Source organism: Schistocerca nitens, chromosome 8 (assembly GCF_023898315.1).
Source record: "Schistocerca nitens isolate TAMUIC-IGC-003100 chromosome 8, iqSchNite1.1, whole genome shotgun sequence".
Taxonomy (NCBI): domain Eukaryota; kingdom Metazoa; phylum Arthropoda; class Insecta; order Orthoptera; family Acrididae; genus Schistocerca; species Schistocerca nitens.
Window position 1 is genome coordinate 501,347,359 of NC_064621.1, and position 22,410 is coordinate 501,369,768.

General features: G+C 37.0%; 1 protein-coding gene across 2 annotated transcripts in view; it reads left to right on the forward strand.

The window, feature by feature from the left end:
• The window catches only part of LOC126199239 (RNA-binding protein 33-like), a 222,544-nt gene extending 203,837 nt beyond the window's left edge, over nucleotides 1–18,707 (forward strand). The window contains exons 18-20 of one of the 2 annotated variants that reach the window (XM_049936032.1): nucleotides 8,583–8,783; nucleotides 13,680–13,739; nucleotides 18,502–18,707. The gene's annotated coding sequence lies outside the window, so the exon portion shown is untranslated. The remainder of the gene's footprint in view (nucleotides 1–8,582; nucleotides 8,784–13,679; nucleotides 13,740–18,501) is intronic. The other variant, XM_049936031.1, reaches the window with a different exon arrangement.
• Nucleotides 18,708–22,410: the final 3,703 nt, after the last annotated feature.

Genomic DNA, 22,410 nt, shown 5'->3' on the forward strand with positions numbered 1-22,410 from the left:
AGTTACTTAAGGTTTCTATTAAATATAGTTCAAAAGATAGGTTTTAATATTTGTGAAACCGCAAACAGTAAACCAGTGATTGGTTGTATCAGTGTAATTTGGTTTTCTTTCCATATTCTGTCTTGTTTGGTCTGCAGTTATCTCATAAAGCTGAGTGTCAGAAACAGTCATCTATAACACATCTCACTGAATGTGTGTTTTGCTTATAATGGTTAATTATATTAATAAAAAGATATATTATTATTTGTCCGTCTATATAAAATATCAAAAAGGCTACTTTAAAACATAATTTCAAAGAACTTACTGCTGATACCTGGTTCTTCTGTTTTAGTTATTAATCATGGTTCAGCAATGTGTTTCATCCAGAGCGGTTGTATTTTGTATCTGTTTTTAACTGCACTTATTCCCCTCTGTGTGTGTAATCAGACGTAAATACCCATCCTCACAACACTCATGTTTGAGTTAGTGTAGAGGTTTTATTAAACTGATGCATTCCACATACTTGCAGAATGTAGTATTATATATTGTGTTTGAGTTGAGTAATTGAGTACCCAAGTCTGCATTTTGCCTTTTGTTGCTGATTTGAAGATGTAGTGACTCTGATTTCTTGGGCATCAATATGGGCTTGTGTGACACAAATATTTACTGCTTAGAATGTCATGAGTCCACATACATATTCCAGCATGGATGATTTTAAGTCTGTGTATTTGTTTGTTAATGGAAAATTATAAATTTTAGTTGCAAAGATGATACATATTCACAGACTGTACTGGAGTGGACTGTACAGGAATAATTAGAGAATGTAAAATTACTACAAAATAAAGAAAGGAAACAGTGATCCAAGTATGCTGAAAACATTAAAATGGAACAAACTTTCCTGGATTTTCATTCTGATTTCCAGATTTTTTTTTCAGCAAAACTATCTATTAGTTGAATATAGAGCCAAATCACATTTCCACAGTATATTTAGTGACAAAAGTATTAATAAATACTTCTCTTTCAACAAGGTTGAAAGGTACAGCTTTTTGAGGCAGTAACAAGTGTTTTTGTGCCCTTGCCTCACCATTTTTATTTCTGAAATGGAAGCATGAAGCAAAATTGGATCATATTGACATTCAATGATAAATTGAAACTGAAATCAGACACATAGTTGAGATGCACCTTGGGACTAAAGTATTTCATTTTGTGGAAATTGCACATCCTTTCTCAGTATAATTTAAATTTTTATATTATTGTTTTGTTAACTCTTAAGTGGACTCATTATTGTATTGAAAATATGCTGGATAGATACTGCATGTTATGTACCTTCAACGTTTTTGCTAAAAAATGTAACATATTTTTCAGAATTCGAAATCTCAGCACTTAATGACCAGGTGCATGCATTCAGCAAATGCTATGAATCTGAACATGAAATCAGTATCAAAACTAATACAAAGAGAATAATTCCACATTGCCATGTTGATGTGAAGACACTCAAAACAGCACTGTCCAATGTTCCAGTATGATCAGTGTAATGTGTCTGCCAAATAAGCAACATTTCTATTTATGTGTGATGTTTGCTTAATTAAATGAATATTGGTTTAATTTTTAAGAAGGTTATTTTGTCAAAAGTCCAAAAATGTAAGCTCTATGTGTAGATGCAAAGTGTTGTTACTTCTCTGCTTGCAGTAAGAAAATTTATTCTCCTCATTCAGGAGCTGTAGTTGTGACATTTGTTTACTAATGCAAGACTGGTGAACTCATATTCACAGATACTTCACGAAGTTAAAGTAATCTAATACATTATAATGATTCCATTTATTTTTAAGTGTAGAAAATATTCATCTTGAGGTTGAAGCTCTGCTGTCCTTGCCTGCGTAGAGATACATTTGCTTTTGGGTGGGATCCAAGTGGGCGAAACAAATTTTTTGCTTTCTTCTACTATCCAGACATGTATTGCTGAAGTTTCAGCATCATCAGTGGGCTCTTATTTTCTTTCTGTTAAACAACTGGATAAATGCTTTTTACTTGATGTACTTGTATAAATGAGAGTTTTTAAGATAGTATTTGCAACTTTGAAAACTGACAAGACTTTTTTATATTCAGGTTGAGTGAGGAGGAAAGGAACATTCTTTGTGGGGTGATTGTATTAGTGATTCTGGAAGGAAAAAATAAATAAATAAACTAATGTTTTCCCTCTCCTTGACCGTAACCGACATACAGCTGTTTGAAAATCACAGGCATCAGTTGCATGTCCTCCTTCACTAGCAACATTAGGTTACGTAGTTTTGTCTTCATTGACCATAGGTCTTTTTCTGATACCATACTTTTTTTCCACACACACACATTGATATGTCTTTATGGCAAATGACTTGTACACTACTTGGGCTGATACTTCTCCAATTATGATCATTTTGGCAGAAACAGCAGCCAAGACATTCCTTACTATATAGAACTACTAGCTTGTATTTTAAATGTGAATGAGCTCAGATCAGCAATGAAGCAGCTGTCTACATGAACTGCAAAATACATTGGAGTTGACAGTGGACATTTTGAACATCTTTTGTGATGAAATGTGCACAATTAAGGAAAATGTTAGATCCCAATGTTACATATATGAGGGCACTCTGAAAAATTCTCGGCTTTATAGTGAAGATGATAATTTATGCTTTCATTCAAAGAAGTTTTATTTCTCAACATAATCTCCTCTAATATCAGTAAATTTCATCCAGCTGTGTTCTAATGCCGTTATCCCCTCTCTGTAACATTAGCAGTGCTGCAAAGTACCCATCTAGAGCCACAATGGCTTCATTATTGGACAAAAAGTGCTGACCATTGAGGAATTTCTTCAGCTAGGAGAATAGATAGAAGACTGAGGGAACCAAATCTGGGGAATAATGTAGATATTCCAGTATTTCATTGTGCAAACCCCTCAATTTACCCATTGCCAAGACATTGTGTTAGGAGGTGCATTGTTCTGATGGTAGATGATTTTTTCCTTCTTTAAAGCAAGTCTGTTTTCACAAATGCTTGCATCACATTTCATTAGCAGTTGAGAGTAATATTCTCCAGTTTTTATTTGACCATTTTCAAGGTAGCCAATCAACAACATGCCTTTCGCATCCCAAAAAACTGATTCCATGATCTTTCCCACCAGTGACATGAGCCTTGGCTTTTTTAGCGCTGAAGAATCAGCTTCTGTTGACTGCACACACCCACACACAAGTAGTAAAGAGCATTTTCCCTGTTGTTCAATTGGAAGAAAATAAAATTCTCCTGATTGAGTTGAAAATTGAGAAAAAATGTGTTTTGCTCAAGGCAGATCCCATCCAAAAACAAATTTAACTATAGGAAAGATAGTTTGAACCTAAAGAAGAGAGATATCGTACAAAAAGGATAATTCTATTCAGAAATTTGTTAAAATTCAGAGAATGACAGGTGGGCTGGCCAGTACTTATTTGCAGGATGTGAAATTCTCAGTGCATCAATAGAAACATAAAAAAATAGTTAATAGTATACTTAATTTTCAGAACCACATAGGAAAGAGAAAATTAGTGATAGGTGACATGTGGAATGATAGGTGACTCAAAATCATGTTAAGGGAAATGCACCTTGTGTAAGGATGAAGGAAGATAAAGATCTCGGAAAATAAGATGATGTAACTTGAATAATAAAAATTTATTTGCTTGTAAAATAACAAATAACTACTGCCTTCCTTTGTTACAGAAGAAACTAAAGATACACTCCAAAGACCTCTAGAATTACTTCGGCAATAAAGCAATTTCCGCACATGCTGAATGAAACATATCAATAACTTTGAATAAGGACAATGTGTTTCAAAAGCACACAGAATAGTCAGGCTATGTGTGCACTGATGTAACACTAATAATGTAAGCAAAATGCAGCAGTTCTGGTAAAACAAATTTTTTTATGACCAAAGAAAAAACTCTGAACAGAATCCCCAGTTTTCAAAGATAATGCTACATTCAGGTGACAGCAGCCATCTACATGTTGCATTGTATTAATGGCATAGTATAAAACCTACATGGAAAATCTGCTGTAAAGTGACACCAGTTGACTGGAGATAGGTGATACTGATTTCATGTATATAATTTATAAAGTATTTTCCACAAACAGCTGTGTCCTTTGTTGACTTTGTAGCTGTGTTGTAATTGTAACTCCTGAACTACTTCAGTGGTAAAAAGAATCAACAGTTGTGAAGAGATGTACAGAAGTGAAACAACAAGCTTATTTTATTTTGAGGAGCTGTACAGTTCATAAGCATCACTGAGCAGATGTAGGGAGTAGGTACTGCTTTGCTGGTGATTGCAGAAATGGAAGTCCTGTTACTGACAATTTTGTTTTAGAAAAGTAACTTAAACATGTATTGTTTGGTGGAAGTATAGACTGTTTATTAAGACTAAAAGCTCAAAATACAAAGCCTGCTTGTCAAATGCACTGGAAAACATTTGAACTCAGTAAGTTGCAGTAAAACAATGGAAAATACTTTAGTCATTTAAGGTATTGTTTTATGGAATTCATATTTACTTTGTGTATCCTATAAAACTTAGAAAGTATTTGTAAAAACTCATTTTAAACTTGAATGGCTGTTATCTGATTCACCTCAGTTCATTATATTATATGGAGGTGCAATCAGTGTTGATTTAATCCAACAGAGATAGCCATCATGTATATTTTTAAAAGTGCCTTGTTGTAAAAAAAAAAAAAAAAAAAAAAAAAAAAAAAAAAAAAAAATTGACAATCTTGTTCAATAGTACAAATTTTTGTAATTGTAAAAAAATATTTATTTTGTTGCATTTGTTTACTGGCTGTGAAAATTGTTTTAATAATTTTCTATGGTGAGTTAGTGCATTGAAATGCAACTTGGTGCTATATTTACATTTTACATAAGAGCATTAAAAGAACATAGGAGCTGTCTCATATTCATAAGGCATATATGATCTGATTGTGATAACATTTCACAACTAACATTGGAGTATTGCATTAATATCTTTAAATAATCATAAGTTCATTCATATTTTCATTGTTTACATCTGAACTGAGTAGCCAGTTTTCATCTTCAACCTTCCTTTTTTTGTTGTTATATTTATTGTGTTTACATTATTAATTTTTGTTTTGTAATGTTTTCGTTATTTTATTGACAACCCCAAAGAAATTTCATTTGACATTTGATCATAATTAGCTATCACCTTCCACAGAAATGTGCTGTTAGGGATGTTATTGAATTTGGTGCCTAAAACTTAAGAGCATTGGAGTACTGTGCATATTTTTTCTTTCGTTTTAACATTAGAATTCATATTAATGTGTGCAACTTAGCTGTGATTGTATTTAAGACTGAATATTGGCATATTTCCTTAACTTTTTACCTGTTCAGTTTGTGTTAGCGTTTGTAAACAGCAGCATTTATTTTTTACTGCCTTTTATGTTCTACCATTGTGTGTTTATAGTATATTCGTGGATGTTGTAGCCATTTCTTTTTGATGGCTTTGTAAATATTTTCCATGCAACCAGAATTATTTATAATTTTATATGTAAGTAATGTAATTATTGTTGGTCTTCCATTAATGTATTAAGTGAGGAAATCAGTCTACTCTCAATTTATATGAGAAAGAATGCTCTGCAAGTATTGAAATTTGCTTTAAAACATTTTGTGTGTCACACAGGCTGATTTGTGTGTGCTGTAAAATATAAACTATCAGTAATCCTTGAGGGACATTCTTTCTCTCATCTGTGATATCATCAGTGATCATTTGATCACTATTTGCTCAAATCGGGTGGTTCTTCCAACTACTGATACTATTTGAAACAATAGTATTTCTTGTTTCTTTCTTTTCATCATCTGTTTTCTTTCTTCTCTCATGTCTTTCATCTGAAACCATATAAAGGAAACACAATATTTTCCTCAGTTATGATGTACTCATTCAGTTTTTACTTCATCATAGATTTTTAATTATCATATTTTTAAACCAAATGTTAAAAGTCTACATGTGAACCTTGTTTACCGTCACTGTTAGTTGATGTATCGAGTGTCATATGTTCTTTCATAGAGCCACCATGTTTTCTTACTTTCTTACTATTTATTGTATAAGCTATACAGCTTGTGTTAAGAGATACATTGCCACTGAGCACCTTCATGTTCAGCTGCGGTTCCTAAGTAAGTATAACATCTACCATTTGTGCAATCCTTTTAATAACACACTAAGTAATAGCATTATAGTTCTATTAATTTTTTGTGGAATTATTGAGTGTGTTTGTATTTTCACAACCTTTCTCAGTGGCATAACTGGGTAAAATTTTTTCAGATTTCGAACAGATCAGTTAAGTTATAATTCTTGCTTTTGACAGCTGCCCCTCCCATTGTCTTCAGTAGATACACCAGACTGTTCCAACGCTGCCCCATAGGGCACAGACACTTCCAGGTGCCCCTCAGGTTCCTCATGGTCAGGTGCAGCTAATGTTAAGGGAAGGGGGTCAAGCAACGCACAGTGAACATCTCCAGTCTGAATTCAAGCATTTATAGGACACATTTCAAGGACAACAGCTGCACCAAGAAAGATATGGTGAACACTTTGAAGTACAGTTGGTGATGGAATGCTTTGTGGCTCAAAGGAAGATGCCAGAGTGATGATATTACATCCTTAGCGTGATATTTCAACTGGCAAGGGAGTACATATTTTCCATTGATATGGATTGAGATTGTTCCAGCTTTCTCTGAAGATTTGAAATACGCTCCCCCTTGTGAAAGAATACATTGGCCATGTTATGCCAAGTGTAGCCAGTATTTTGTGTAACTCTTGCAGTATTTACATGAAACTAACAATTTGCTCTATCACAAGTGGTTTGCTTTAAATGTATGAGTCGGTTCTGCCAGAATATTGTCCAGAGGATGAACACTAAATACTGTTCAGAAAAAAAAGATAATCTTGGTCAGTCAGACAACTTATTGGGCTTCAGTAACTGGAGATGCAACTGTGTTTCAATTATGGCACAATAATTTCAATAATAGCTAGAGGTGCACCCTTCATAGATCATGGTGGCAAGGTTTACAAATTTTGGATATGGAGCAATAACAAAGAACATGCCCAGTAGTTATAAGGGGACAGGAATGGCAGTTTTGGATAAGTATGGGCCCTTGTACTCTTTTTGCATCATGTGGCTCTGCAGAGAGTTGATGAAAGTAGAAATTGCCGCACTCTGCTCGATGTCCCTTCACATGCACACATAATTCGATCCACCTCTATAAGACTCTGAGCTTTGCTGCTCTGTGCATATAAGGAGGGCGCAAATCAGTTCCAAGAAGACAGTAGTTTCAACATGCCAGTGCCAGTGACAGCTGTCTAAAGCTCACGAATTATAACTCATTTTATACAAGTTGAAAAACAAATTAGTTCCTTTTTTTGTGTAGGAAGACAGAGATGATGTGGCAGATGCATTATGTTTGAGGAGGAACCGATTTTAATTTGTTTGCTCTGTAGTTCCAGTTTGACTTTTTAAATGCAACAAATGTTATTGTTTTGTTAGTAGGTGTTAGCAGATAATTAGAAAAGAGTTGTTGGCAGAATGAAGGAGCCAAATCTGTAAATGAAAGAAAGGCTCACAGACAACTGTTCAGTACATGATCTATTTCCCTTAAAAGATTGATAGTATATTTCAGAAAACCATTTTATATTGTATACATCTTTCCATTTCTGCTTTGCCATCTTGCATGACCATGCTGTTGACAGGACGTTGCACTCTAATCTTCCTTCATTTCAGTTTTGCTTGAACAAATGCACTATTTTCAGTGAACAATCTTCCACACCCTTGTGCCATCAAAAGGTTTTTTTTTTCTTTTAAGGTTGCCATTTTGATCATTGTTCATGATTGATATTGCATATGAAGTGCTAGTCTTTTGTTAGTATACACTAACATGATAAGGTGTGGAGTGCTAATTCTGAAGCCGTACTAGCAAATGTGTATATTGATTACTCAATTTAAACAGCAAAGTGAACATGATAAGTGTAGCATTGGACCCTATCTATTCGCTTGCACAATTATGACTCAATGGAAAGTAAGTGAAACTAGCCCAAAAAGTGTTTTTGGTGTGTTTGAAATGTAATTTATCTCTTTGTGGATGAAATGATTGAAAAGGAAAAATTATATTTTCAGCAACATTGGGCACTCCTCCTTGCATGATCATTAGGTTTCTGATTTTAAAAGAACAGTCAGCAAAGACAGTAAGATCTCCTGGCCTTCAAGATTGATTAATCTCTCACACCAGTGAAAACTACAAGGTCAGGTATATTCAGATAATTCCCAGGTACTGTAACAGCCACAACAGAACAGTGAATACTACTCTTGCCATTCCTCATGTAGAGCTGCTACACATATCTCAGAATTTGATAAAACTTATATAATCCTGTATCAACTTCAGTGATGACAATTTCTAGCTTATTTGGTAAAGAGCGGTTCTGTTCATTAGATAGTATTTGTTATTTTGTGTCAGACTAATAAATATTTTCTTTGTTGCTTGTATTGTAGTGGTATTTTGGCCATTATTCAACCACGACTTTTCTTTCTAAATTTATGAACACATTTTTCAGTTTCCAGAAAAATTGTGAACTGTTCATCCTGCAGTGTAGCAGAATGTCCCATCAGTAGGCTGGGAGAGGAAATGTGCAATCAAGTCTCAGCTATTAAATTAGCTACAGCCACTTGATATCGTTTATATTGGATGATGGAACATACCAGGAGAAATGTTTGATGTCACCCACTTTCATCAAAGAATATCTGAAAATAACTTGGTGTGTAAAATGAGGCTTCATAATCTTGAAAGACAGCATCATTTTTAGAAAAGTACTTCTGTATCATAAAATCACTAGGTCTCGACAAGTCTACAAAATCTTTGAGTGTAACTCACCCATGGTGAAATGTAATATTCAGTTTGAGCAGCTAATGACAGACTGACTGGTGGGACAGGTTTTGGAGTATGCTTGGCTCCTGGTGTTGCTTGTGTCATATTTCTCTGCAGTTATTTATAAGAACCTGTTTGATTTTTGGCAGCCTTGATCCATGAGGATTGGTTTTTGTCCATTACTGTTCTTTGCTGATTATATCCCTGCCAAGTCATGTGTGAAATCACTTTAAAACCTTTTCCTATCAATAGATCTAATGTACTGATAATTTGAAATACACTTCCTCAAGTAAACCACATCTCAGCAGTTTCTCCCTTCTAAAAATTGGAGAGATATCTCATTATACATTTCCTGCAACATGTGTCCTATTCATGTGCAGCTACTTAGTAAAGCATAAAAAAAACCATAGATTTTTGTGTCAGACCGTGACACACTAAAATTAATTCTTGTACAAAAATTTTGTGTTGATGGTGGTGATGAAGTAATTTTTTCTTAATTGCATTAACATGAGACAGAAATGTTTTTCTCGTGAACCAATCAGCTTATTGTCTTTTGTTCTGAGCCACTACAAGGGGAATCACAAGTGGTTTTAGTTTATTGTAATAGCACAGTTGGTTAGATGGTTGACGGCAGCAGTCAACATAGTTTTCAAGTGTAGAAATTTTGGGTGCAACATTTGCCTGAAATCAGGGAGACAGGATATTGTTCTTTATGCGGTTTTTTTACACCATACCTGTAAGCCATATAGGTACTAATGGTGGTATGCGTGCTTTCCAGTTATGACCTTTCAATTGTCTTCCCAGGATAATTTTTCGAAGTGATAGCTTTTCTGTTGGGGCTTTGTAGCTGTCTGGGCATGGATTTTAAATTGTTGTTCAGGAGGACCCAAATTGCGTATCAGTGTTGTGGAGAAGTTTCAGTGCTCAGTGCCATTCATAACAGACGGCCCAGAAGCAGCGAAGATGAGATGCTGTCATAGGGTGGATGGCAGAGAATTGGGGGGGGGGGGGGGGCTTAATGTCTAGATGCACAGTATGGATAATGCTCAGGACTGGAGGATGGAAAAAAAGCAGAGGGTACTGACAGAGGTCCAGTTACTTCATCCAATTCAAATATTGGCATATGTTGGCAACCAAGTGATTGATTGCAGCTGATGAAGCAGTATGCATAGCAGTCAGCTGTGGAATTATTAATTTCTCACAATTACAGTGTTGCTATCTGAAAGACTAAAATAAGGCATGCAACCCACTTATGTGTATAATTAAAAGTGTATATAAAATTGCTACTATGTGGTACTTACAAATACTGCAAAGAAAAAAAGCCTAATTGTACGACAAAGCCACAGGAAAAGAAAGAACTACTATCTACCACCATCAAACTACTATTGACACTTTAACTGATTAACCAACTTTTAATACTTCTGTTAGTACTACTGCTTCTATGACTTCAGTAAACTTGTCTTATTGTTCATTCATTAGGGTCATTGTTTCATTGCGGTACTAATACATCTCTACCACTGAAGATTGTTTCTTCTACTGGATCTGCCCTTAAAACTACAGCAGCCAGTGTCTGCTGAATTCCTTGGGTGTAGGGTGACATGTCTTCCACCATGATTCACTGTAACTTCTTGGGACCCACATTTACATAACTACTTGCACTAATGCAGTGGACTGTCTTTAAGATTGTTTCATTCAGTGATCGTCGCCTCAGTTACCTTCTTTCCATCTGCAAAAGATGTTGATAAGCACAGGTGGCAGCATACTGATATGTGGCTGAATGGTTCATGAAATCCTTGATGGTTTCCTAGGTATTCTATTATCCAAGATGCAAGGTTGACATTTTCCTCAATGCTGCTTTGGGATCCAAGCATACTTCACCTGTGACAACCATTACCCACAGCATCTTCGTAGAACACAGTCCTACAAAATGTGTTCCGAAGTGTCCTCAATGTTGTAGGGCAACTATCATATGTCTATGTTCTGATTTTATACAGATACCAGCCATGACTGTGCAGGTAATATGTCAGTCTTCTCGATGGGTGAAGAAATCACATTGTTAGTGTCTCCCTTATCATATATTCTCCAGCACCTGTATCTGAAGAGTCCCATTCATTTTACCATATTTTAATTTCTTCATATTGTCATTATTCCAAGTATCCCTTGTACTTCTGGATTATTGTCTTTCTTTAACTTAGACAGGGCTCCTAATGTCAAAGTCCAATGAGAATATTTCTAGGATTAACAATAAGGCATCATTTGGAATTGTACAGCACTCGCTTGCAAATCTCTATAGATCACCTCGTTGCACTCTTTCAAATACTGAAACTGGCTTCACAAGCTGTAATCCTGCATGCTCGCACCATATCCCACAACAGGTGGTAATAAAAATCTATGGTATGCATTGATTATTTTCAAGAGAAGTCAAAATTTTCTGTATTTGATGTTTATAATTTTTGTGCATCACATTTGTATATTTCCCGCATGCCTCCTCTCTGTGGTGTCTGAAATTCTGACAGTTATCTAGGATAGCTTTAGATACCTCATTACTGCACTTTTTCTAATCATTACATTGTGCAATTTTATTGTACAATTTCTTAGTAGATTCCTTTTCTGCAGGAAGTATCTGTTTTTGTGGGGATCTGGTGCATGGAGTGCAGCATTACACTTATCATCTATAATTCTTCTCAGATCTTTGCTTATGACAAACAACACATTATCCGTAAATACTACCAGTCAACCTATGTTACTGCCGCCATGTAGCTTTTGTATTATGAACTCCATTGGTACGCTGACAGCTTTTTTAAGTGATATTCATTTCTTGCCCTGAGAACATTAAAGACTTGTCTCTAAATGCGATATGCTCTCAGTATACTGTACAATTCCTTACAACACTCCAACTCCCTAAGGTGACGAAAGAAAGATGGCCACAATAAGTTGTCAAAAGGCTGGTAATATCTATCATCCTTACTAGTGTGTAAATAAAATTAATGTCTGTTCTAAGTGACATCACCTTATCAATTAGGTCTTCAGTTGTCATATTGCTTAAAAATCTATATTGCTGAGGGCTCACTCCACTCACTAGAGTGTAAGTAAAATGAATGCCTGTTCCAAGTGACATCACCTTATTTGTTACGTTTTCAATTTTTGTACCTTTCATAAATCTGCTCAGTTCATGCACCAGTCTATGTTTGTAGTCTTTTCTGTACAATGTTTTGAATGTCTTATGAAGAACATTCAGTCTGTATGATTTGGATATAATCGTATCCTTATCTTGCATTTTATTAATATTTACCATGTCTGCATTCTTCCATGGTGCAAAGGACATTCCCTGTAATAGAGTAGTGCTGTGGTGAGATATTAGATGCTGTTGAATGTTGAATATGTGTTGAGATATCATAGTGCCCATTGTCTATGATTATGTGTTACAAACCTTCAGTGTTCAGAAATTCCATTAATGCTGATATTGTAGATTCCATTATGGTAGAAACCATTAGCAAAATTTATTATCTGTACAAAAATATCTGGACATCCCTACGTAATGTAGAACTGACCATTAAATGTCATGAGAAGTGGGTCTGTCAATATAAAACAAAGTGGGGAGTATTGCGTTGTCAGTAAGAGTAGAGCAGTAACAGCAGAATGAGTTGGTCAGTACAGCTCCGTGACTTTGAACATGGACTAGTTATTGGATGGCACGTGAGGAACAAATTCATCAGGGACATTTGAAACCTTCTAAAGCTGCCCAAGTCAACTGTTGGTTGTGATTGTGAAGTGGAAATGTGAAGGTACAGCCACAGTTCCCTTTGCCCCAGATGCCAGTGTCCAACATCACTACCTTCTCCGGTTTCAACTCATGAGGAAGTATGGGCCAGCCCACTGTTCAGAGTGATGGTTACCAGAAGGCACACATGTTGTTGTTTTCTAAAAAACTGTATCATGCCAAAAATTAATTTTCTTGATGATTATTGGAGTTATTAAACCTTTCTACAAAAAATAATTTTAGCAAATATTCGTTTTTTATTACTGTTTATGGGGTGAAACACTGTATATGGGACAAACATTTTCCCCTGTCATCTCGAGGGCACACACTTTTCCCCCATTGCATCATCTGTTTTCTTAGGTCAATATAAAAAATAACTTAAGTAATTTTATTATATACTTGCCTGACATTTTCACAAGCTTTTATATTTAAGTACCCATCTTGCCCATATCAGCTTTTGTATACATATGAGTATGCTTCTGGGCTTGGAATTAAGATTAGGTCCATTTTCAGTGGGATTGTTTATTGCTTCAGATTTCCTTTCACAAATCTACCATTGCCTTTCTTTCCTGTCTGTCTGTTGTAGATGCCATTTGGAAACTTTGATAATATTATTTATAAAATACGAATCATGATGAAACTGTTAAGAATTACTTAGACTTGTCATAAAACAACCACAAAATCTTAACTTTCGAAGCAATGAGTCATACTTTAGAAGTTTCACTGAAATAGAAAGAGAGGGATTAGCGCAACCAAAGAATTGAAGAGTGGTTTCATTATACTCTGCTTGTTATCTAATGTGCCTCCTTTCTTAGCCAAAACTGGAACTTTTGGTGAGTAGTGTTTCTTGCAAACAGCATGGTATGAATTTGTAATGCCTTGGGCAGTACTAACCAGTGCTGATGTTAAACAAATTTCAATGTGTCTTGATTTTTCAGAGTGAATCTTACATATATATATATATATATATATATATATATATATATTTTCAATTAATTACAACTCCCATTATTCCTTGCATTTCAGAGGTTGTGCACACCCAACCAACAACATTCCTGCTACAGGGGTCGACAGTGATGTTAATGAGTAAGTTGCATGTCGCATATATACAGATCCGAATCTCTTCTTTTTTTTTTTTTTTTCCAGCCGTGTGTCAAAGGCATCAGTTTTATTACAGTTTAATTAATATTTCTAGAGGTGAATTTTTGTAAACTTGTAGAATGCTGTCAAATGGGGTGATTTCAAACTGTTTTGTGGTTATTTTCTCCATAACTTGCATAGGTTTTGGTAAATTGCATTGTTTGTTACACAGGAGTGGTGGGGTATAAGTGTAACAAATAAAATATCATAAAAGCAGAAAGTCTGTGTGTACCTGTACTTTCCCATGGATGGACAAATAAAGCATCCAAAATTACACCATACATTGGGATGATCCATTGTGGGTTAATTTGCTGCCTAAGTACCAGAATTCCTTAACTGCATCTACTTTGTGATCACCAATCCCATTGTTAATTCTCTCTGTTCTCATTTCTGTTAATTCTCATTACTTTCGTCGTTCTTCAATTTACACTCCATTCACATTCTGTACTCATTAGACTCTTCATTCCATTCAACAGATCCTGTAATTCTTCTTCACTTTCACTTGGGACAGCAATGTCATGAGTGAATCTTATCATTGATATCCTTTTACCTTGAATTTTAATTCCACTCTTAAACCCCCCCGCACTAAATGTCGAGCTTCTATAAAAGATCGCCAATCTCGGGGATTTTGCGTCTGTTTAAATTGGGCATGTTGTTTCGTTGTTTCTGCAATAGTGTTCTGACCCATTTTGTGTACCAAGGAGGTTCAGCTCCCTCGTTTGTTAATTTATTTGGGTATAAATATCTCAATTCCTGCCGATACTATTTCTTTCAATTGAAGGCACATCTGGTCTACACTTACCTTGTTAATTTGGAAGGAGTGGCGATTGTCTCTCAGGAAGGCATCAAGTGAATTTTTATGTGCTTTTTTGAATAGGTATATTTTTCATTTATTTTAGAAGGATTTGGCAGTTACAGTATTCAATCTCGCTAAGGCAACCCTGTGTTCACTAATCCCTGTATCGGTTTTGATGCTTGTTATTAACTCAGGCTTATTTGTTGCTAAGATGTCAAGCGTGTTTTCACAACCGTTTACTGTTTACGTGGTGGGCTCATGAACTAACTGCTGGAACTAATTTTCAGAGAATGCGTTTAGCACAATTTCGGTAGCTCCAGAATTAAACATGTGTTTTCGCCAACACATCTAGGGTAAATTATAGTCACCACAACTACAATTGTATGAGTCGGGTACGTGTTTGAAATCAAACTCAGGTTTTCTTTCAACCTTTCAGCAACTGTATCTTCTGAATTGGGAGGTTGATAAAAGGATCCAATTATTATTTTAATCTGGTTGCCAACAATTACCTCTGCCCATACTAACTCGCAGGAACTATCTACTTCAATTTCGCGACAAGATAAACCACTTCTAACAGCAACAAACACGCCACCACCAACCTGTTTAGCCTATCCTTTTGGAACACCTTTAGATTCTTTGCAAAAATTTGGGCTGAGCTTATCTCCGGCTTTAGCCAGTGTTCAGTGCCTGTAACGATTTGAGCATCAGTGCCAGCTATGACAATTTACAACTGTTATACCAATGGTTCCTGTATCTGTGTTCGGCCTGCACCCTTTGTGGCTGAAGCACTTCTTGTTTTTTCCCCGAGGCCCTCTCACCTAAAAAAACCACCCAGTCCACACCACACAGACCCTGCTACCCGTGTAGCCACCTCCTGCGTATAGTAGAGACCTGGCCTATTCAGCGAAACCCAACTACCCTGTGGCACAAGTCAAGGAATCTGCAGCCTACAGTGTCGCAAAACCGTCTGAGCCTCTGCTTCAGACCCTTCACTCAGCTCTGTACCAGAGGTCCTCAATCGGTCCTGTCGACTATGCTGCAAATATTCAGCTCTGCATTCATCTTGCAACCAAGAGTGGTAGCCTTTACCACTTCTGTTAGCCACTCAAAACCAGAGAGAATCTCTTCTGATCCAAAGTGATACACATCATTGGTACCAACGTGAGCAACCACCTGCAGTTGGCTGCACCCTGTGCTCTTCGTGGCATCTGGGAGGACCCGTTCCACATCTGAAGTGACTCCACCCAGTATGCACATGGAGTGCACATTGATTTTCTTTCCCTTCTTGGCAGCCAGATCTCTAAGGGGCCCCAAAACGTGCCTAACGTTAGAGCTCCCAACTATCAATAATCCCACCCTCTGTGATTGTCTGTATTTTGCAGGCTGAGAGGTTTCTTCTGAGACAAGACAGGCGACAGCACCTAGCTCAGTGGCAGTGTCAGTCACAGATAGCACTACCTGGAACCTGTTTGTCAGACAAACTGGGGAGACCTTACATGTGTCGCCTGGGAAATCGTTCACCTCCCACTCAACCACAGGTGAGGGGTCAACATCAGTGCGAGCAGTAACTGGGCTAGCCACCGGTGAGCACCGATCGGAGGACTTAGACGTGCTGGACGTCCGTTGGATCCCCATGGCCAGCCCACAACAGTGGTGCCTATCCACTGCAGCCTCAAGCTGTGTAACTGAAGCCATCACAGCCTGAAGCAGAGAGCGAAGTGTCACCAACTCGGCTCGCATCCGCACACAACAATCGTAGTCCGTGTCCATACTAAAGACCGTGGAAAACTAAACTATGCAGATAAGCGGATTATCAGCACGTGCTGCGCAACTCTACTGTAGACCCTGATGAAAACGCAGGAACTGTGTCTAATAAATCGGATTAATACGCAGAGATTCAAAAACCTAACTACCGAAGCACTCGGGTGAAACTAAATAATTCGCCCCTGATTAAGAACTTGTAATATGTCACAAAATCAGTTTACTTTCCGACGCAAACAAAAATGTGAGAACTGTGGTTATTAGATATTAAATTAACATACAGAAACTCAAGAAACTAAAGATGATGATATAAAATTTGCTCCTGGTTAGGAACTCGTAAAAGTCGCAATATTGGTTACTTCCCTGTTGTTGTTTGTGTCTCGGTCGGCTACTGCTGGCCTGATGGCATATCACCAGACTCAGAAGTTTTACACACCAACGTGAATAATCATTTCGTTTCCACTTATCCCAATGGTTTTAGAAATTCTGATGGAATGTTATCTATCCCTTCTGCCTTACTCAATCCTACGTCTTCCAGAGCTCTTTTAAATTCTAATTTTAATTCTGGATTGCCTATCTCTTCCATATCAACTCCTGTTTCTTCATATATTTCACCATCTGATAAGTCCTCCCCCTCATAGAGGACCTCAGTGAACTCTTTCCACCTACCTACTCTCTCCTCTGCATTTAACAGTGGAATTTCCACTGCACTCTTAATGTTACCACCCTTGCATTTAATTTCACTGAAGGTTGTCTTGACTATTCTGTATGCTGAGTCTGTCATTCCGACAATCATTTCTTTTTCGATTTATTCACATTTTTAATGCAGCCATTTCACCTTAGATTCCCTACACTTCCTATTTTTAGTGACTTGTATTTTTGTATTCTTGAATTTCCGTGCTCATTTTTGTACTTCAGTCTTTCATCAGCCAACTGTTACTCGTGGTTTCCTGTACCTATGTTTTCTTTTCGACTTCCATGCTTGCCCTTTTTGGAGGTGTCCATTTCTCTTCAATTGAACTGCCTGCTGAGCTATTCCTTGTTGCAGTATCTACAGCCTCAGAGAACTTGAAGTATCTCTCTTCATTCCTTAGTACTTTTGTATTCCACTTCTTTGTGCACTGATTCTTCCTGACTTTTCTCTTAACTTCAGCCTACTTTTGATTACTACTAATTTGTGATCTGAATCTATTTCTGCTCCTGGGTGTGGCTTACAATCAAGTATCTGATTTTGGAATCTCTGTCTGATCATGACCTATCTGGGTCACTATAGGGCATCATCGCCGCATACACGAGTCATGTGGCCTTTACATAGATGTAGACTGCCACATACCTCCACAAACTTACCAATAAACTGTTGGACCCCTGATAAGCAGAATCAGTGATGTATTTCTTTTGTTCCAAAGACAGACAAACATGCTATTACGCAGGTGGTCATAATGCTTTGGCTCACGAGTGTGGGTATAACTTACAAATCACAAATTTTTCTATCAATAATTTGCAATACTGAATATCATGAACAGCTTTATCCAAAAGTTCTGGGTCATAATTGCACCATACTTCAGCACCTTTTCTGCTTTTATGTGTTCTGAACATTGTCCAAAATCACACCACACAGTACAAACCATAATTATTTTATAACTTTACACGAAAAACTCAACAAACTTGTACAGGACTTGTCTCAATGCTGTAGACTACTGAGCTCATTGACAATTGCAGTTGTGATACTTTCCCACTAGTCACAACAATAGAAAGTTTCCACTTGACGATACAGCATAAACTTTCAACTATGAGGCTGTTCATCAGATATTTGCCTAGGTAAACAATCAGGCCAAAATAAAAGTCATGGAGCATGATAAATACAATCTTGCACTTAAAATAATTAGCATACGGAAGTGAAAATGAGCAGCAGTTCATTGCTGTGCACTGGGAAAGAGCAAATGAACACGAAATCCCCACAGTGTCTTAAATCACCCCGTTTGATGGTACTTTATTGTGGTATCTATTTTTCAAATTTCACTTAACTATTTTCCTCCAACATTGATTAAATAGTAAACATATTTCACCCAGTATAACAGTGAATTGTTTTTATAAATTATTATCCTTCTAGTTCAGTCTCATAATATGCCTCTTATTTCCTATTTTTATCAGAGCCTTCATGGTGTGAGTGACCTCCAGGGTAAATGTGGAGCTGGCCTCCCAAATGCACGAGTCGCTCCCAGGTGATGCAAAGATACAAAACTGTATAAAGTAACTTTTGGTGTACTGCTGTGATTGTAATGTGTAACTTTTGTATTGTATTGTATCTGGTCGCACCTGAAGCAATGACATTTTATAAAAATTGTGTTTTGACACTATCCATTGACTGGAGAATTGTTTGTTGTATAAACATTATTTGTTCCTGTGTCTGTTGTTACTGATAGAAAATAAAGTACAAATTATTGTAAAATGTGAAACAAAAAGTCAGTGTGTGAAATTGTTTGCCATCCTTACTCCTTATTTTCAGTATTTGCACTAGCAATATTCCTCTAAACTTAAATACTACACATTCCATTATCAATCTCATAGCCTAGTTCTGAAGACATAGTGATGTAGGAAATGTAGTGTCTTTCATAGACAAAAGTAGAAGAGTCAAAAATTATGTGCAGCTTTTCACAAAGTAAGAATTTCAACTAAATTGGACTGCTATGCAAACACATTAATGAGAACTGGAATTCTACACAAAAAAACTAGTACTCACTAGCATGTACACCATATACCCAGGATCAGTGGCAGCATGTCGTGACATGAACTCCACGAAGAACTGGAAGCCTTGAAAAGCCATCATTATCAATGACTGTTGAATAGTTGTCCAGAATTCATGGAGATAGTTCAGAGCTGGGTCCAGGGCAAGCACATCTCCATGGCAACTCAGATGTGCCCATTAGAATTTCACTCAGTATTATGTCACTGTCAGGCTTCTTCTGTTCTCTCCCCTGTCGACTGCCCTTGGTCACCTCTTGGTTTTTTCGACCCGAACAGTGTTAGGTTTCAAGGCCCATGTGCCTTTCATTTTTCCCTTTTCTATCTCATTGGGGCATCTGCCTGCTGAGGGTAATAGTAGGAACTTGCTGCCTTGTAGGAAGAAGAAGTATCCTCAAAGGCTAAGGGACTATCCCTGACGGAAAAGGAAGACACCAAACAGCCATAGAGTGCCTACTATATACAGAGAGAGTGTGGCCATTGGTGAAATAGCACCAGATTGGCTGACCAGCTGCAGCACCACTTTTTTCCCATGTGTCTCTCTCAGTTCAGATGTTCACAGTGCTTTCTGGAGTTGGATTATTGTTGAAGATTTTTGGAAAACTATTTCAGGCTACAGCATACCATGTGTACAGGTGTCTTGTCTTGGGAAGGGAAAAATCAGCTTCGAAAATTTATGGGCACTATATCTATAAAATATTTCACCTGTTTGCCATAATGTTGTTCTCAGCTCAGTAAGTAGTGTTCAAGATTGTAATTGTAAATCATGCTGTTAGCAGTTCAAATCTTACTGTCATCAATTTTTTTTCCCTTGTAAATTGCATTTGTCGAATTGAAATGTCAGTTAACAAATCATGGATCATAATCTTGTTATGTTTAAGTATTAATTGCATGAAAATGTGAGTTTCCATTATAACAGATGTTTCATTTTTAAAAACAGCTACTGTGAAATTATTTTACCATGCTTTCATTCTTTAGAGTTTCTAAATATCATCACAGAAGAATGTCTTCTGCATTTTTCAGGTATAAGACATAGTTTCTAGATCCAAAATGATCTGATCGAAAATATATTAGCTGGAAAGGAAAAACATTTACAAAGCTTGGAGGCTGATAATGTCAACAATGAACAGCCGAGCAGGAAACTTTGAAATCATATCAGAGTATTTAAAATAATACAAATGAAACGTTTTTTCCTGGTTCATTCCCATTTTTTCTGGAATGTTGTAATTAATGGCTAATACACTACATCATACCATACTTTAATTTAATCCGCACTAAATATGTAGTAGTCACATACTAAATAATAAGATAGCCTTTCTGCTATAATGTGAATTTCGAAATCCATGTCTTTTGATAGTCGATGGGTAACAGTATTTTCTGTGCGAATTCTGGCAAAAATAACGGCGGCTATCAGTGTATATTGTCTATGGTGTAATGAGCATTGTCTATTCTCTCTGTGTAGAGGTTCTCTAAACGGGCTGTGAAGGGGCAGCACCGCTGGTGGTAGTGCGCAGGGGTGAGTTCCCTGCCACCTAAAAAGTATACAGTCACGAAAATATCGAGCACATGTGGGAACTGGACAGCCTCTATGATGACGACCAAGCAATGGACATAGACTGATCTAAAAATGCCTACTTGTATTGTACTGAGTCTTAATGGGGCAGAGGCATTCAGAAATTTGAAAGACCAACTGAAAAAGTACCAAACAGAATTAGCAGCATTACAGGAGATTAGGTGGATGGATACCTGCACATTGGATTCTGGTGACTACACAAGGCATACAGGTCAATGACATCAAATCTTAAGCTTATAAATGATAGGATATGTATGCTGGGGATAAAAGCAAAATTCTTCAGAATAACGCTGATTTGCACCAACAGAGGAAGCAAATGATAGGGCCAAAGACACCTTTTATGAACAACTTGAAGGGACATGTGATGCGATAGCAGAAAATGATGTGAAAGTGATTCCGGGAGATTTGAATCCAGAGGAGGATGCGGATTTGGACCACTATATGCTGTTAGTCAATTATAGGCAGGGATAAGAAGTATAATGTTGACCCAATTATTACCAATGACAGGGAAAGAACAGAATTCCAAAGAGAAATGGATGAAGGGATGAGAATGATTGCCGCTGAGAAGCAAGCTACCCCTGAAGAGCAGTGACAACTAATAAGAGAGAACAATACAACAGATAATGGAAGTCAAACTGAAACTGGAAAACAGAGTAAGGTGAAATGAGTAGTTCAATGATGACTGTGAGAAGGCTACTGAGGAACAAAATAGCACAAGGAAGAAGATGCTCCAGTGATATAAATGGGCCGCCAGACAAAATTATGAAGAAATGAGATGGAAAGTAGAAAGTGTTTCCAGAAGGAAAAAGAAATAATCTGAGAAAAATAGACTGAAAGTCATTGAGGAATGTAGAAGTGAAAAGGATGTTAGAAGAATGTTTAAGGGAATAAAAGTGATAAAACAAGGATGCAGCCTTGGACAACAATCTGCAGGGATAAAGAAGAAAAGTTGGTTGGAGATGAAACTAAAATCATAGAAATATGAGAAGCATATTTTAAAGAAGTATTGAAATTTGGGGAAATCCTGGAATTTGAAGAAGAGGAACATGTGGAACAAGCTGGTAGCAGTGACAATAATGCATCTCATATATTGACCACGAGGAGAAAATTTGAGAAATTAGATCTAATACAGAGGCTTACCGACAATTATTCTCCCCACGCACTATTCGCAGATGGAATAAGGTTGGAGGGATCAGATAGTGGTACCAAAAGTACCCTCTGCACACACCTTTAGGTGGCTTCTGGAGTATGGTGTAGATGTAGATGAAGAGGAACTAATGTTGGAAGAAGTGATTTTAACTGTTAAGAAGATGAGAAACTACAGAGCTGTGGGGTGAGGTATGATACTAAGTGAAATTTTCAAGAGTATAGTATCGAGATATTAAAGAAAGTGCATCAACAAGTTTGGAAAATATGGGAGACTGAAAGAATGCCAACAAACTGGAACATATCCGTGATTGTACTAACATAGAAGGAGGAAGATTGAACAAATTGCAACAACCCTAGAGGAAAAGCACTGGTGAATGCTGCCAGGCTATGACTAAGTCATGTCTCTGCAATATCCTTTCTTTCAGGAGTGCTAGTTCTGCAAGTTTCGCAGAAGAGCTTCTGTAAAGTTTGGAAGGTAGGAGACGAGATACTGGCAGGAGTAAAGCTGTGGGGACGGGGCATGATTCGTGCTTGGGTATCTCAGTTGGTAGAGCACTTGCCCGCGAAAGGCAAAGGTCCCGAGTTCGAGTCTCGGT